A 17,509-nucleotide genomic window follows, 5' to 3' on the forward strand; every position below is an offset into this window, starting at 1 on the left:
AAAAGTCTTTGGCAAGCAAGCGAGATGCTAACCTGCTGACCAGAGGGGGATCTGCCATGAGGTAATCCTGTCTCAGCACCCAGCTCCGGAGGCTGCTGGCTCTCAGCAGACAGAAAGATGCAGCCTAAGCTTGGCATGGCGCCCGCTCACCCCTACTGGGAGCTGGGGCTGCCAGAGGGGCCCCACAGAACCTTCCAGAAGGCAGGAGCATGACAGGCCTGGGCACAGAGACTGGCTCCATTTACAGCCTCTGTTCCTCACTAGGGGAAATTTAACTTACCATAGAGCTCCCAAAATGGCAGAAAAGGAAAGGAAAGCAAAGGGAGAAAGGAAGGGGCAGAGAGGTGGCCAAACTCATTGTGCTGTGGGGAAAGAGGAGGGGAGAGCCCCTGACTGACATGGCTGAACAGCAGCACCCCAGAGCACCTGCTCTGAAAGTAAAGGGGTGTGCAGGCAGTTGATGTAGTTCGTGTTTAGACAGTAAGACAGAAACCAGAGTAAAACAGAAAGGGGAACTCACACTCTGATCTTATAAAGAACTATCTCTATGCTTTCTTCTAGGCAGTCAGGTTTTAACTCAGGAGTATGTAGGTTTCACTTTTTGTGTATGCATCTGGAGGAAGGAATTGGGTTCATGCAATATTGAATTGTCTCCTGTTAAAAAAACAAACGTATTTTTGAAGATCTGACAAAAACAGTGAGTTCGGTATCTCTGCTGTATTAACGCACCTGCCAACCTGTTTGACAGAGGATATATACTAAAGTCTGGCCTGAAACATACAACACAACATGACTGCTCTCAGACTACAAATGAACATAGGAAACAGGTAGAATAGCTCTGAATCTCTGGGGCCACCGTAGGAGATACTGCTGGATCATGTCAAAAAGCAGTGACTGTCCAGCATCTGCTGAAATCCCAACCTTGACCCCTCTACAGTTGATTTCAGGTGAGTTTGGCAGTGCTGGTCACACACAAGTAATGCTACCATCCAGGAGAGTCACCATGCCCTCACCCATGTGACAAACACCAGTGTACAGATGCACTCAAATTATTAAAAAACAAACAAACAAAAAAAACTTTATCTGAAGGAAAAAGTGGACACAGGAAAATTGCATCTTCCATACAAATCTACTGGCACGAGCTGTAATTCTGCTCTGCTAGAGTGCCATTAGCCACCTGAAGAGCCTTCTGTAGCCATGAGCTACACAGTGGCCACCACCACAAGGCAGAACATGCATCGAAAAAGCAAATTCTATGTAAGACAAAGATTACTATCAGTTTGGAAAGCTTCTCAGCCAAATCTTCATAAGATGCTGTAAAAGCAAGAAAAGAATTTCTACCAAAAAAAAATAATATAGCACTGGAGATATTCATGAATTTAGAACTTAGTTCACAGGCTTGGAGATAGGAATGTCATCTTACAGAGAAGGTCACGCATACCACCTAGTGAAGCACATAATCCGGTAGACAACATCTGCAATAAGTTTCAACCTGCACTGGGGATGCAGTGATGTGGAAGGCGTGTTATGTAGCAGCTACAACCTTAACACTGCAAAGGGTCACTGCCTTTGCTGTTCTGGGCTTCTAAAGATATGGGTATTTTCCCTTGCTGTAGGGGATAAAACTTCCCCTCCCACCTTGTACACAAACGTATGTATGCATTTGAAAAATATCAGATATCTTAGCAGAAACGAAAGGTATTTGCTACCTTTTTCAAATAACTTACGCTGAGCAAGAGTCATACAATATTTGAAGTCATAAAGCAGCTCATGAAAAGTGATCATAAATCTTTCTCGAGGCAGCCTTAAATTAGCTGAAATGTTTATTTTTAGCCCCTGATAAGACTTGCACCTATGGGACCAAAATTTGTTCAATGATATAGTGTTAAAACTGAATTAGCATGGAATTATACATAAGAGTCAAAACACAGTCTAGCCCCATATCGCTACATCATTCATCTCAAACTTCTATTAGTGTCTTTGAGCCTGAGCTTTTTAAATACTGTGGACTGATTTATATCACTGAATCAGTTAAACTATTAATACTGGAACTGAACGTGAAACAACGTCGTCCCTCTCAGCATCAAAAAAAGGTGATGCCAATACTAAATATTGCACTGATTTCATCACTTCATTTCACAGTAAGCCTGAAAAAAATCAGTAGCTACAAGTCTTGGAAAGCCCTTTCTTTTATGCAGAACCAGTTACGTCAACTGAAAATTGGACATTGTTTTCATTGCTTTTTTAAAAGACACATTTAACCTGTGTTGATGGGCTTCTAAAACTCATTTACACTATTCTTAGATTGCCATTGTCTTTTGTATTGGTACACAAATTGCCACAAGTTAATGAACTCCCTAAATTAAAATAAAGTTTGAAGGTCTTTCAACATGGTATTTCACTTTAAAGTATTAGACATCTAAACTGAGGATGGCATCTTCAATCACCATGCAAAAACTTACATCTTTCCCATTATATATAGAGCCAACATTTAATCAGCTTTCTGTTTTGGACTCTCCAACATCATTTAAGTAGTTTCAGTCTCTGAAATGATCACACACCAAAAGATCTAAGAACACTCTTATTCTTTTGAAATCTCTCCAAAAAGGCTATTCTTCTTTTATTGCTAGCTTGTCATTATTGGTTGGTGCCATTTCCTTCAAAAACAACAAAAAAGTAGCACTAAAACCTATTGATTTGAGAAGTTCCACTCCAGTAAGAACACATTAAATTCAGACATACGATAAAATTTATTGGATTGTCCAATCACCTTTGTTCAAAAATTCTCTAGGTTACAGAACAAGAACAGACTAAGAACAGAAATCATGCTGGTGATTCCTTAAAATTAATAAATGAGTGAGAAGGCCAACATTAGGCCCATATTTTCTTCAAGTCACAAAAAGTAATGCAAATCAACACACATCAAGTCATTACTTTTATTATTTCGGTAAAAGAGAATGAGGGAAAAAATAACAGATTACAGCTTTAACAAGTTGCTCCAATTACAATTACTTTCAGAGAAGCAAGTAAGACAAATTTAAAATTAATAATTTGAGGTGGGTTTAAAGAGATTATTACCAGAGTCCCAAAACTAAAACAACTGACTAGCTGACATTCATTTCGGAACATCTTGAAAATCACCCCCCCAACACTTTACTTTTCCCTCTTGAGCACTCTAGAAACATTCATAGATGGACACTCAATACTAAATGCACCAGCTGCATCTTGTAGACCAGATATTATAACAGAGGAGCTTCCACATGCAAGCTCATCGTTGCTGCTTCTTTCCAACACATAGAAATGGAGGAGGAAAAAAGCACTAAAGGTATTTCAGTTTGCTTAGAACTATACCAGTTTCTAAAGGTAAGTTTTCAGGTATTTTCTACAAGTTATTTAAATACAAGTACTATTTCTAAGTATTCGTAATTACTGAGACTGGGGCAAATGTATGATACCTTTTTTGCCCTAGAAAAATAAAAAAATCACCTACTGCATTATCACTTACATTCAGCTAAACATATTTTGCTTTTCCTCCCACTACCAGACATAGCCAAGAATCAACCATGCACATCTAGCTTGTATCAGAGTACCTATAATAACCATTTCAGTCTAGCACTTAAAAATCTTCTGTCTGCTTATCCTGTATGTTTCTTTAGCTACACAAAGTATCAAACCAAACAGCCAACTAGCTAAAGAGAAATGAGAAGTCTAATTAAACAGGAAAAAACCTATACATGCTGAGCAAAGAAACCTTGGAGCAGGATCTAAAGGTTCCCTAGTTCAGGCTCTAGAGAGCTCCAGGGGATCAATTTCCAAGGTCAGAGGACCTTCAATGTCCAGCCTCCAAGCACAAACAAGAGAGAAGCCCCAGAAGAAAAGTGGACAGTGTCCACAAAGTCCCCAGTGTCTGTCGGGAAAGGTTGTTTGACCACAGATTTATTTTTATTTTATTCATTTTACCAAAAAAAGTAACTGTAAATTCAGCAGGTTGTCAGACTGCTGCACTTCAGTATGATGCTGTCACACAATTCCGTTCCACTCAGCAGCTGCTGCTCTGACTTAAGGTTTTGAAGGTTCTGCAGCATGTTAGGCATGATAAGAAACACTGCTGAAGCTGATAAAAGGTAGGGAACTTCCCACATGACACCAAAAATAAAGACCTGCCACACAGAGGGGAGGATACTTCACGCTTCCAAAAGGTCCTGGTGCTTGGCTTGTTATGCAAACTCAGAAACAGCAAAAACAAAGTGCCCCAAACATGAGCAGCCTCAAGCACAGATAAAGCACTTCGCTCCTCTGAAGGTCCTCATACTTATCAGTATCACTTCCATCTCTACCAGGGATCTATATACCACTGGACAAAATCAAATCTGATAGCATCCTTCACTGAGAATTACTATAAACCCAGTCAATGACAATATGAATTCTTATTCCTTACTGGAAAAAACGTCATCAGAAAAATACAGAATATTCCCAAGCATTGCCTGATATAGAAGTCAGAAACTTTTTCCACCTCTTCATTTTAAGTTAACACAAACACCTTTGTTGCAGGACTGTGCTACTTTCTTTTTTTCTTGAAAAAGCAAAGCACTTGAAATTTCAAACATCAGTTTCTGTGCTCCAAGTAATAGCATAATAAGAGATCAGAAGTTAACAGAGCACCAGCTGTTACAGATAAGACCTACTTGTTGAAACAAACAAGATAACTACTAATATTAATGCATAAATCCATTGCAAATGTTTGCAAAATGACTAAATCTATTTATCTGCAAGAACAAAGCAGAAATGCTGCAGGTTTTCTGCTAGACATCAGAAAGGAAGATTCTTCAATCAGGACGTCATAAAGTGCTACACAGTGCCAAGTTAAAAAGAAATTTAGGGTTTCAAGTTTCCTATTCAGCTTCATTCCTAATTGTGTTCAAAGGGTCATAATCTAAGCAGCTGTGGTGGGAATTGTTCAGATTATTCTAGAAGAAAATGATTTTATTAACAAAAACAGTTCCTCTTTCACGAAAGAGAAGTAAGCCATAGCATAAGCTGTTAAGTCACCCACACATAATACAATAAGAAGCATCCCCGTATGCAATGTGTCACTTATTCAATATTTAATATAGCTTAAATTGCCATAACCTAGATGCACGGCAAGGGAAACAAAGCACACAACACAAGCTGAACAAAAAGTGTTTCTTTTGTAGGACATACGAAAGGACCTCTAAACACTACTTGTAAGTTTAGCTCTACGTTTTTATTCTTTCAAGACAGCCACACATGAGATTTTTTTTGTTTTTATGAAAAAATACAAGTATTTTAATAAAATCCTCCTCTGCTTTTCCACTGTTTATATTTCTAATTTCAGTTAAGTTTTCTTCTATTGTCTTCCCCCTATGAAAGCATTTTTCCACATCCATCCTGAAGAAAGGTTTCCATCAGTCAGTCGCATCCTGTTCTTGCAAAGAAGTGGGCTCATCCTGTTCTTTGCTGGTATACAACAATAACACAAAAGACCAAAAAACTGACCATAAGAACAGTTTTACCTTGAAAATCTTCCCACTCAAGATGAGAGTGGGTCAACACAAGAAAGCAGTGTTTAGGATATCGTTTTAATAATGAATGGAAGGCTTGAATTAAGTCCAGGATCCAGCCAGCAGCAGGCCCACACACCGACGCGTAGCACGGTCTGTTGCTTTTGCATCAGTCCCCAAAAAAAGATAAGGAGTGCTGCATGATCTGTTCTGGGTTTTCTATTTTTTTAAACCAATTTTATAAATAGAAAATCAAGCTTGATATCTTTCCTCCTAAGCCAGAGCAAGGAAAAGAATACAGCCTATAGTCCTGCATTTTATTACAGCAAAGCCAAATGAAATTCAGAATAGAACAACAAATCTTTTTTTTTTTTTCTTTTTGTGGAGAAGTGCCTCAAAATGAAAGACTGGAAGCTGCAATCTGCCAGGTAGACTAAGTGGTATAAAACCATGTGCCCAGTGGTCCTTAAAATGCCAGGCAAAAAAAGTCAAGCAAGTAAACAAACTGGGAGACAGACATTCTGCATGGCAGGACGACCAGCAAAGCAAAGGCTACGACTACAGTAGACGAAACAGAGCTAGGGCTCGGGTGAAATTAGGATTACCCATACCATTAATTAGCTTATTCCCAGCACAGTTCTAGCTTGTGCTCGCTACCACATTGTAAGATGCCTGAGAACAACGTAGGGAATAACAGAGGACAAAAACGATTTCCCCACCAGATGATATGGTGGAGTTCACCCTCTTTTGGCAGGGAGGTGTTTTGCTGTAGGGATGGGAACTATTCCGTGACACTTCTTCAGGTCAGAGACATCCCCCAGACTGCTTTATTTACTAGCATGAGAACGACGAAGGAAACCCACAAATAAACTGTGATCCCCTTCCCAAATCTGTGACTACCAGGTTTCAACATCTCAACCCATACATGCAGCAAATACAAAGCACCTGTTCCTTCCATTACAACAGCACAGATGGCACAAGGTTCTGCAGGCGGCTTGAAGCAGACAACCTCCAGAGGTCCCTCCCAACCATGCTGAGGGTCTGTGATATAGGGGTAAAAAAATATATATATATAAAAAATATATATATATATATATTTTTATATATACACACACTAACTTCATCTGGACAGAAGTATCATATTTAGAGTGCATTTGCACACATGTGGGATGACTTCATCTTTAGAATGAAACTGGATAATGACCTCCCCAAAATTCAGAGAGCAGTGATGTATGAGGAAACAAGTCAGGGAGACGGTTTTATATGCAGATCAACCAAGTCCAGGTGTTGCCACGTACCTGAACAAGGGCAAGTGTCACACCTTAATTTCTTGGGCTGGGAACGGTATGTGTTAGGCCACAGTGGTAAACAATGTCTGCAGCAAGTTTTGAAGGAAAGAATAATTAAGGGTAGAGGCAAATGGAAGACAGCACAAAATGCAGTATGGATTTACCTTACAGGAACTTGACCAGACCAACACAGGCTTTTTTTTCCCCTGAATTTAAATACTTGGGTGATGCAGATCTGTCCGGTTTGTCTGGACATCGATTCAGCATTTGATGAAGTACCACAAAGCCACTGATTAGGTAAAACAGAACTTTTCATGGATACAGTAAGTGAAGGTTTTCAATAAAAAGCCTGGAATTAGTATTACAATCAAAAACCTTGAAAACTATAGCAAAAAAATGCAATAAAATTTAATTGTACAGTGTACAAGATGAAGCACTTCTAATGACTAACAGCAAGAATTGTGGTTATAAGCTGACAGTTTATTAGTTGGGAACGAGACAGGGGATGAGTTGCAGCCTGTAGAGAAAGTACTGTACTGATGTCACTATACAAGGCACGGGTGAGATGTGTGAAATATTTGACACTGGTCCTCCTTATTCAAATAGCATCAACTTACAGTAACACAGACACAGAACTGGGTTATGTCAATAATTAGAGAAGAAACTAATTGTAATGAAACTAAATAATTGTAATGAGAAGAACCTAAACTACCAAGGCTTGGATGGGTGTGTGCTTCACTGGATTATAAACTGGCTGGGTGGCTGGGCCCAAAGAGTTGTGGTGAATGGAGTTAAATCCAGCAGGAGGCTGGTCCCTACTGGTGTCCCCCAGGGCTCAGTGCTGGGGCCAGTTCTCTCCAATATCTTTATCAGTGATTTAGACAAGAGGATCGAGTGCACCCTCAGTAAGTTTGCAGATGACACCAAGTTAGGTGCGTGTGTCGATCTGCTCGAGGGAAGGAAGGCTCTGCAGGATGATCTGGATAGGCTGGACCGATGGGCTGAGGTCAACTGCATGAAGTTCAACAAGGCCAAGTGCCAGGTCCTGCATCTGGGGCACAACAACCCCAAGCAGCGCTACAGGCTGGGAGAGGAGTGGTTGGAAAGCTGCCTGGCAGAGAAGGACCTGGGAGTACTGGTTGATAGGCAGCTGAATATGAGCCAGCAGTGTGCCCAGGTGGCCAAGAAGGCCAACAGCATCCTGGCTTGTATCTGAGATAGCATGGCGAGCAGGACTGAGGAAGTGATCGTTCCCCTGTACTTGGCTCTGGTGAGGCCACACCTCGAGTACTGTGTTCAGTTTTGGGCCCCTTGCTACAAGAAGGACATCGAGGTGCTCGAGCGAGTCCAGAGAAGGGCAGTGCAGCTGGTGAAGGGTCTAGAGAACAAATCTTGTAAGGAGTGGCTGAGGGAGCTGGAGCTGTTTAGTCTAGAGAAAAAGAGGCTCAGGGGAGACCTTATTGCGCTCTACAATTACCATGAAGGAGGCTGTAGCGAGGTGGGGGTTGGTCTCTTCTCCCAAGCACCAAGTGGTGAGATGCAGGGAAATGGCCTTCAGTTGCACCAGGGGTGGTTTAGGTTGGATATTAGGAGAAATTTCTTTACTGAAAGAGTTGTGCGTCATTGGAGCAGGCTGCTCAGGGAAGTGGTTGAGTCACCATCCCTGGAGGTCTTCAAGAAACGTGCAGATTTAGAACTCAGGGGCATGGTTTAGTGGTGGACTTGTCAATACTCAGTTAAAGGTTGGACTAGATGATCTTAGAGGTCTTTTCCAACCTGAATGATTCTATGATTCTACCTTGGTCTAGGAAAAGTCTAGGAAACCTAGGAGTCTAGGAAATTGAAGTCTAAAAAGGTATGGTTGTACAAAATACATCAGAATAAGAAGGAAACTATGAAAAAATACCAAACCTAGCATCCCAAACTGCTCTTCAAGTCTATACTTGAAACGTTCTTCCATCCCAGAAGACTTCCTTAACAAACATGCTAACACATGACTAGACAGAGGACTACACCTACACATCTGTATTTCGTGGACATACCTTTTATGCAGTCAGAACTGGCAATACGTCAGCACTGAGAATTAGTTCCCTCCTCAGATAAAGAGGAGCAGCTCAGATTTTGCTCATTTCAATTACACAAGTCCAGCATGCTGTGTATGTAGCCTCCAAGCAGAAGAGTTATAGACCTCACACTCTCAGAACCACCTCAACACTAAGAAGTGTAGCCTTTACCAATTGCTATGGAACAGCTTTGGATACCGAGGAGAAAATGCAAAAATACATGGAGACCAGCATGATTGCAGAATTTAAGTTCAAGCTGCTGAACTACAGTACTACTACTACTATAGTTACTGAAATGACCTCTGGTTATCAGTGAGGGTATTTTGTTATAATCAGTAGCACCATAGCTAAATACATAATTTTTATAGAAATGATTTTGAAGTTCCTGGATGAGTGGCAGTATTATACCGAAACAAAGAGCCTAGGGTTAAAAACAAGTGCAAGTGTTTTCTTTGCATAAACAAAAACCTATCCATAAGGTATCAGTGGATTCCTGCCCAAGAAAACAGTGCCTGAGACTGGGAGTATCCCGAGAGTATTATATGGGGATGATGCATGATGTCAGATGTCTCAAACATCTTCCTGTAATTATACTTATATTACAATTACAGTAGTTTTGCAACAGGATTTCTACACAACGTTTTCAGGGTTAAAAAGGTGACCAACTAGGAGCACCCTGAGAAGAGTCGTCACAGTCCGTAAGGCAATCTGTCTTTCCCTCCTGGTTTCCTGTTGGGCCATTCTTAGCTTGCAGCACAGACAAATGATGCAACTTCTGTTCTTGCATCTGTACGATCAAGTCACTGTTGCAGACTCGGTACTGCTAGATGAAGCGCTCCACTTCTGACTATGCAGCTGTTGCAGCAAGACACAGATAAGAAAAAAGAGGACAAGAGCAATTCCACAGGAATTTCTTGTGCCTCGGAAGGCGATTATGCTTCTTGGAGGGAACATTTTGCTTGTGCCACTGTCACTGAATTTCAATTCAACAGGTTATTCTAGTGAGGAAAATGAGCAAAACAGTGATGGCATGCATACCTGTCTAAACTTGCTAAGCTATGGCTAACGGAAAGCCACCTAAAAGTTTGAGAAGACCTACAGATAAGCTTTTTGGGGGCTGCCATATCAAGAGTAATGCATTTAATCTCCCACAAGCCTCCACTATAAGAGTGGCCTACCGATGTGTGAGAGGTAAAACTGATGTGCTCGCTCAAAATAAACAGCTGGTCTCTAACAGCATTTGATTCACAGGCCACCAACCCCTTGTTATTTAGTGGCTGCAGACAGCAGCAGTTGAAGTTTTAGTGTTGCCTAAGCTTTTAACAGTTACCAAGAACAGCACTGTCAATGGTACTACTACTTGGCATCTCTAATGGCTCCCTGGATAAAATGTGTTCAACACTAAAAGATAGATGACTCCTAGCTCAGGGGAAGTGACTGGGTAAAGGGCCAGAAGTACAGGTTTACACCAGAAGATCATCTAACCTCAGTTTGACTGCACTGAGCTTCAACTTGCCATGAAATGAAAAAGATAAGGCTTTAAACTATATCCTAACTGCACACATATATATATGCATGTGCAACACCCAGAAGCCCAAACACCATAACAGTGTGTATGACAAGGGAAGCCAATGAAAACATACAAGAAGTTTACAGTAAAGAAATAGCAATAAATGTAAAAGTTGTCTTTAAAAGTCGCCACAAAAGCTTATTTGATACTCAACTGAAAACAAGCTAAAAATGCCGCCTAACTTTATTAGCACTGTTAAGCACTTTTCAGACATGCCGATTCACCAGGATAGCCATCAGATATAGGAACTTTGCTCCTCTGGAGCAACAGATGGACACTCAAATCAAGCTCCAACAAAATATATTCTTAAAGAAAATAGTTTAGGATGGCACGGGAGCAAAAGCATTTTGTGTAGAGAGAGAGAAAAGAATTGACGTTGAGGAATATAAATCATCTCAAAAGGCAAAGCATGCTCTGAGCGGATGAAGATCACTAGGCCCAGTATTCTCATTTTCAATGCAATTCATGAGCCCTTTCAGGCAACAGTATTGTCTGTGAAACAGCACCACAATGCTGAATGCCAGAAACAAGAGAGGCTGGAGTGAAGAGGAAAAAATTTCCTGAAGGAAAGGAGGGGTCATAAAGAGAAAAATGGAAAATAAGTAGAAGTCTTCTGAGAAACGTTATTTCTTCTAAGCATGGCACATTTAGATGCTACCAAACTAAAATTCTTAGTAAACATGATGCTACCTTAAAACGAAAAGCAATACACAAAACAGAGAAACTACTCTATTCCTGACAGAAATCCATTTCAGACAGATGTGCTCTACTAGCAAATTGCTAAGTGGCACTGACACTCAAACAATACATAGATAAGATTTTTACTTTATACTCCATAATTTTATAAATGCTTATCTGTTGTTTTTCCAAGTTTGTTTGTTTGTGGTAGTAAACTGAGATAGCAACATTGCTGGAACTGCTTATTTTTAAGCACTTCCACAAATACTGCAATTTGCTCGCACTGATGCTTCCATACACTGATTTTAAAAAGGGGACCTAGAAGCTAGCTTAAGAATACAAAGCTATATTCTTCCCACACATTAAGTGAGAGAACAATGATGACTGCAGCTTTGAGAGGACAGTTTTTAATTCTGAAAGCAGAACCCTTCTGTGAAGCACGAAATCCTTCAGATAATTTCCACTGCAGTGGCATGGGCAGGAAGTCACACGAGCTTACTTCCCCCAGTAACAATACAGGTACATACACTGACAGAATCACCAAGACTCATTCCGATCTGAAAATAAGGCAATAGTCCAAACCCTGACTTTACCAGAAAGTATTTTGTGATTAATTCTCAACTATTTGATGCATCCAATGCCTTAAGGTAAGGCGGAGAGAGGGAAAAAAAACATGACAAAAGCAAAAACCATTGAAAATCTACATTTCAGAAAGGCTACCAGTCTTAACCACTTCACATATTGTTTGTTCTGCTCAGATAAAGACGTGTATATCATTTTAGGCAGTGACCCGTATCACACAGCACTGACTGCTTTGACAATGCTTAAGTAGGAAATGGGATTAAGCAATTTACTGTGTAAATGGTAAACCACAAAAACAACATAACAGAAGCAATCTAGCGGTCATGTTTTTGTCGAGTGTCAGTTAGCACACAGAACAAAAATAAAAGGATTCATAATTACTTTAACCAATAAAGTTTGGCATTTTTCACAAAGAAGAATTATCAGGGGTTGATTTCATGAAGCTTTTTGCCTAGAGATAAAACTGGCATCCACACAAACTGCAAATGAAGCCAAACGGTTTTACCTCTAAATAAATCATTTCTCAGTCACAGTCCCTGAAGGCAAACCTGCTCCAGCCCGCTGCAATCTTAAACCTGTCATAGCTGACTTCCACATATATTCTTGCACGAACTAAAGTATTTCTTCCTATATGAAAATTTTAAGTTGTGGCAGCAAATTAGTAATGAATATTTGAAATTAAACTCAAGAAACGTTTGTCTACGGTTTGTAGATCACTCCTGCAAGAAACACAACCAGTGCAAAGACTGAAAAACCTCATTTTTATTCAAAAAATCTGGACCTAGTATGGACTAGGCTGTATTTTAAACTGGAGTTTAATTGCCCTCTAACAGAGAGCCTTTAAGAAATTCTGCACATTCAAAGGTTTAAGAGCAGTGCTGGGCCAGTACTAAACATTCAGAGCAGCTGGAAAAACAACCCTGATTACTATCAGAGGAAGTGTTTTGTAAGCTTTGAAAAGGCTGGAGTTTCCCTGAAGCAGATAAAAATGGGATAATCTTCAGAAGAGTACATAAAAATGTTAGAGAGCTATATACATATATCTGAAAGTTAGGTCACCTCCCATTCTTAAGGAAAAAGTTCAGTACATCAGACATTAGAGACGGTAAACAATCCTAATCTCCACATTAAAGAAAATGACTATTGTCTCAGTTCAACAAAAAATAAAAGTTGCGAACTTATTTTTCTACTACTAAATAGACATCTAATTCAAAAAAGCTAGACCAGGAAATTATAACAAGATTAAAAAAATGCAAAATCAAAAACCCAGCTTGAATAATTACGTTTTATTTCTATGTAAATCATTCCATATGGAAAAAAGCTAGTTTCACAGAATTGCAGATTATCCTCAGTTGTAACAGATTGAAGCATACCAGAAGACTCAACTATTGCTTTAGTTTCTTTTCACAGATTTTCATCTGAGGGAGAAAAAAGTCTTTCAGAAGCAGTCCTCTTAGGATACAATTTCTAACACTGTAAAGCAAAATCCTCAATCTGTATCAATTCCCCCTTCTGAGTTTGTTGGATGTAACTCTTAATATAGCACCATGTTTTAAATCAGACTATCCCTGATTACGTAAAACTTAGTTTAGAGTTTGTCGCACTAAAAAGTGACCTCAATTTTTTCATACATTTCACTGATGACTGTTCAGAAATCCTCCTCCATTAGGGTAACTATTTCAGCGCATCTGCTTTAAATAATCAGTTGCAGAAAGCATTGAGAACAAGACTTCTTCAATGCTTTCAGCCCATTAAAGTTGCATAAATTCAAAATACAATCCTATTCTTTGCTGTCCTCTCTGCTGCTCTCCTCTCCTGAATACAGGTCCTAAAAGACAAGAACAAGATTTTGAAAGATTTGAGGTGTCTTCTCCCCACACTTTTACAGAAAGAACACTTATTATAATTGCAACTTGATGCTCTGCAAAGGGTGATGAGCTAAACTGATATACAACAACCTAAACAGCTCCCCCTCAAAAAAAGATGTACCGGTGAAAACACAGAAGCGAGATACCCCAAGCCATCAGGTATAACGGCAATTGTCTCCAGCTGTCTCTCTACTGTGGTTTACAACGTGGCATTTATCAGTTTTTACTTACTGTCAGTATTGCTTTTGCTGTTTATGTACTGCAGCTATGGGACATTTTTTATTACTCACTAACTCTGGCCTTGTGCTTTACAAGCTGCTTTACCTTGTGCTTGACAGTCTCCAAAATGTTTTTCCTTCGATTCTAAATCAATTAGAGAAGAGAGAGAGAGAGAGATGCAGTGGAAATATCTATTTTTATACTTACTGTTCTCAGGTTGTCTTTTTTACTAGAAGCAGTTACTCTCAATAAACACACAGTACAGGCAAATAAAGGTCATGTCAGTAGAAAGACCTATTCTTATCCTGAGAACAGTGGGCATCATACACTGCTTTTCATATTATCTGGAAAAAAAAATATCATCTTTCCCACAGTTAACATTCACCTTGCAAGTTATTTTTGAATTTGGCCCTTCCTCCTCAGACTCCAGGTGAGGTTGGGAAATGATGAGCAGAAGAGCTTGCACGTGCGACAAGAACAGGTCAGACAAAGGACAAAGGGCTCAGTTAAATGACATCTGCAAGGGAATAAACCACATTGGAGGGGGGCAGTACAAAAATACAGAACTGATACAAGCGTAAACCAAAAACAATCTGATACTTGCAGTATCAGAACTGTAATGCTTTTTTTTTAAAAAAAAAAAGTTTGAGAAAGACTAACCCCACACCACTTTCAAACCCATAGTATCTCATTATTGAATTACTTACTGTTAACAGGCTTCCCATTCTTCCTACTTATAGATCTAGTCTTTTCTAAGCTTAATGTGCACACTTACACAACTCACGTTGAGAAAAAATCATTTCCATCAGGTTGAATACGCATGAGATGGAGGTAAGTTTAACAAACCACTATCTTTAAAGTCAATCATCTTGGGATGGACAGAGTTTTGAGAACCAACTTTTTTAGTGCCTTGTAACATTTGTTCAACTACTTACATGACAAGATAATTTATTTTACATTTTTTCTTTGGGATGCCATAAAAAATTGGGAGGTCTATTTGTCACCTTTCTGTAATGCATAGACTATAATTTATTGAGTTGCATGGCACCTAAATAAGTACAGACAGCACTAAACAGAAAATACAGAGCTTTAAACTGAACTGTTTTCCAGACCTATCCAATCCACATGAGAAGAATTCTCTTATGTTCTCATGTTGCTGGGGTTAAAAAAAAAAAAGTATTACCCAGAAAACTGTCAATTTCTGCTACAGTTTGGGGGAAAATGAAAAAAGGGTTAACACACTCAATTCCTTACATCAAATTAAAAACGAAAATTAGTTTATGGCAGTTTACAGAAGATGATCAGCTTTTTCTTCTACTACTCGTAATACCTGACTGCAGTCTACATTAGGTGCTCATCAACCATCACCATCTACAAGGATGAGACTGTTCAGCTCAACCCTTTGATGAATCATTCAAGCTGACAGACATTTTCCATAACCACAGTTGTAACACCTGCATTCTTCATCACAAAAGCAACGGCTTAGCCATCAACCTGACCCAGAAACACTCACGGGTTCTCTGAAGAAGAAACAAGATCCTTCCCTTTGTGAAGGTGAAAGTTGTGGCCAAAGCTCTCACATTTTCAGGCCTGAAAGAAGGTGTCTAAGTTAAAGCCGGGCTGCTTTTAAAGCTTCTCCTGTTGTAGATGAGTGCTGTAAGTTACTAACGCTTCTACTAAGAATGCTGTTAATCAGGTTTCAAACTTCACATGCCCAAGCTAGCCCACAGTTGTACGTTTATATATAGATAAACCAAAAATTTCAGTTTTACACAGGAAACAATTATTCATAGACAGAATTGCTGATACTTTACACAGCAGCCTTGAAAATCTGGGTATTTCTGCACTGCTTTATTTTCTTAGAGCATCAATCCTTAAACTTTACCAATTGGGAATCTTCTTTAAGGTCTTCTGAAACCTTCATAAAATCCACTATGCAACGCATCTTTCCATACTCATGCAGTCATTCCTGTGACTGACATCCCTTTCATTAAAGCAATGGGACTTACAAAAAAGAAAAGCGCACCATTCAGGTTTATTTTCCAGAAAAAAAAACTCTCCTGATTATGTTTTAGCCACAAACTTTCCTCTCACCACTCAATCCTATTTAGCTTTCCCTCAAAGTCACACCATAGTGATTATCCCAGTCACCATTACTAGATTTACTCACAGTCTGAAGTAGTGACCAAATACACATATAATATCCAGTGCACGAAGGAATCACAGTAATGATGTTTTCTGTTCCATTTTTCTACTTCATCCCTGAAGGCTCCTGCCATTGTTTCCATTTTTGGTAGCTACTGAGCAGAGAACATATGCTTTTGAAGAACTACCCGCAACTACTATACAATTTCTCCCGAAGGATCACAGCTAGCTCTCTGTTATGGCAGACATAAGCAGAATTGTTTTCATCCTCTTCCTTCAGCATGTGTTACTTTGCATTTATCAATGCTGAATTCCACCAGCTATTTATTGTTCGTTTTCTCTGTATTTTGAATTCCTTTTGTTCTCACAATCAATTTTGATTGTCCGATTTTGTATTACTAGCTGGATGTCAGCATATTTCGCTCCCTTTTCCAGATGCGTGGATTTCCTGAGAGCACACATCCTTGCAGATTACAATGGCAATACCTCTGGAAATGGACCATTTATAATCTTGCCATTTTCTCATCTTTTAGCAAGTTATTAATACAAGAGGAGGCATCTCCTCTTAACCCACAACAGCTGATTGCCTTTAAAAGCCTTTGGCAGGAGGTCTTGTCTATTTATTTATTTTTTAATAAACCAACGTGCATTATACCAGCTATTATACCATACTTCCCCCTTCACCCCCCCCCCTCCAGATTCTAACTGCTTTATGAGGTATGAGTTCTAGCTAAAAAAAAAAAAAAGAAAAAAAAGGCAAAAAAAAGCTGTAATCTTAACTATATTTGTGTGTTTGCAGAATTTGTTATACTTTACTTCCTCCAAACTCCCAGATCAATTTCCCTCCTAGGCCCATACAGTATCACACTTGTACTTTCCACAGCCTGATGTGACAGATTACATACTACAGATTAAAAATGACACTTCTATATCTGAAGCGCTTTACAACTTCAGCGAGTATCATCTGGTCTGCGTCCTCCTATTCATTTTACTGACTCACTATTAAAAGACAGTTCCTCTTATCCACAGCCTGCAAGAGTACCTTCGAGTCTGGGAATTTCCACAGCGAGCAGCACCGCAAAGAACTCACGTGGCTTGTCTGCTGAAACAGCACCGCTCAAGAGCTCCTTCATGCTCCGGTCACTTGATGGACTTCAGCCTTCCTAGCACGCTGCCCGCTGCCAGTGTTAAGAGATATTATATGATTTTAATTTCAAGTTTGCCACTCTCTTCCTCCTCCTCTTCTCTTAGATACAAGTTCCACTCTTCAAAAGATTACTGCCACCAGCTTTCTTCACTACATGATCAGTAGTTTTTTTTTTTTCTTTCGATACACGTTACTTCCAAGTCTCCAATATGCTGTCTTCATCCAGCCTTCACGACATATGCAAGGCTCTTACCTTCACAGCTACACCTCTTCACTGCTTCTTAATGAGCTTCACTGTTTCTATAAGACTCGATTAGATTTTCGGGAAGAGGGGGGCCAGGATAAGTCTTACACCAAAAAAAATCAGGGTGGTGGTGTTCACACAAGGACGCCAAATAGTACAATACAGGTCACATCTGCAAGGTG

The 17,509-nt window shown here is 39.6% G+C and overlaps 1 protein-coding gene and 1 long non-coding RNA gene across 6 annotated transcripts in view; both read right to left on the reverse strand.

The window, feature by feature from the left end:
• Window positions 1-17,509, reverse strand: part of ATP11A (ATPase phospholipid transporting 11A) — a 127,579-nt gene that overhangs the window by 85,543 nt on the left and 24,527 nt on the right. The gene's annotated exons all lie outside the window — the stretch shown is intronic.
• Window positions 7,848-17,509, reverse strand: part of LOC310899105 — a 33,430-nt gene continuing 23,768 nt past the window's right edge. For both annotated transcript variants that reach the window (XR_014584008.1, XR_014584009.1), the window contains exon 3: window positions 7,848-14,308. This is a non-coding gene — a long non-coding RNA (uncharacterized lncRNA). The remainder of the gene's footprint in view (window positions 14,309-17,509) is intronic.

The sequence above is a fragment of the Anser anser genome, assembly GCF_964211835.1.
Source record: "Anser anser genome assembly, chromosome: 1".
NCBI lineage: Eukaryota > Metazoa > Chordata > Aves > Anseriformes > Anatidae > Anser > Anser anser.